Genomic DNA, 1,385 nt, shown 5'->3' with positions numbered 1-1,385 from the left:
GTGCTTTTATTGATGTTTGAATTACCCATTATTAGTTCTCAATTAATTAATATTCACGTTCATTTAATTAATATTCATATTCATTTATGCATTTCAGTTTTATTAATTAGAATTTCACATTTAAGAATACAATTCATTATTCACGTCCATGTATGCTAGTTAACATGAAATTTTACTTAGTTGAAATTAAATATGAAATCAAGTAAGAATCATTATTTAGACGATTTTTTTGTTTTTCAATATGTACTTAATCTATTTAACCTTTTTTTTTTTTTTTATCATCAATGTACATGTATATTTGACTGATTCATTTCAATGGTGTGGTTTCATTAGTATATGAATTTCTTGTTATTAATTATCAATTGATTAACAATCACGCCCATTTAATCAATATTCATCTTCATTATGTATTTTTGTGTTATTAATTTTAATTTTAATTTTAATTATAAGTTAATTAGAATTTCACATTCAAAAATATATTTCATTATTCACGTTCATTAATGCTAATTAATATCCAATTTTAGTTAATTAAAAATTAAATAAATTGATTTAACATTTATTGCGATGTATATATTCTCTGGCATTACGCGCAACGCATATCCAACATTGACTAGGTTGATATGTTGGCATGTCAAGCTATGGACATGTAGAGGATCAACTGTTAATGTTAACAAATTATATTTAAAATTAAATTTTATTTAAAATTGAATGACTGCATATGAAATGTATCCAAATGGTCATGCTCAGTATAGCTTAGTATTCGTTAATTTGAATATTTCATTGTGGGGGCAATTATCAAAGTTAAATCCTTAAAGATGGAAACAATAATTAATTTATAAAAATCATTTATTAAAGTTGATATTTATAAAAATAATTTAATAAAATTGATATTTTAAAATAGAATTTGAAGACTCAATAGTTTATATGATTGTCGATTTAAATTTTTGCGTTTCAACTTTAGTTTTGTTTATTTTCATGTTAATTTGTAGAAAACAAATAAATTCGAGCCATTAATGACCACCATATCATTTTGGTTGCATTATCTGGCAACATTTAGCCCTTGTTTGGTCTAAATTAAAATTTCAAATCAAAATCGATAATTAATTTAAACCTCATATTTTATGAGATTTACAACTTTTTAACAACTCATTTCATGAACTTTTACCAAAATTTATTTAATCTAATTTTAATTTACACCGAACATGGGCTTAATATTTTAAGGCAAATTAACTCTCATAATCAATAATAATATTTTAACGCAACAAAGTGTTGAATTTCAGCTCCCGTTTGACCATCATTAAAAAGTGTTTTTTTTCCCCCCCGGGGGGGGGGGGGGGGGGGGGTTTGGGGTTTTTTTTTTTTTTTTTTTTAAAATATTTGCATAA

The sequence above is a fragment of the Olea europaea genome, chromosome 13 (genome assembly GCF_002742605.1).
Source record: "Olea europaea var. sylvestris chromosome 13, O_europaea_v1, whole genome shotgun sequence".
Classification (NCBI taxonomy): Eukaryota; Viridiplantae; Streptophyta; class Magnoliopsida; order Lamiales; family Oleaceae; genus Olea; species Olea europaea.
The sequence above is the reverse complement of the archived record's forward strand: the minus strand, read 5'-3'. Positions refer to the sequence as shown.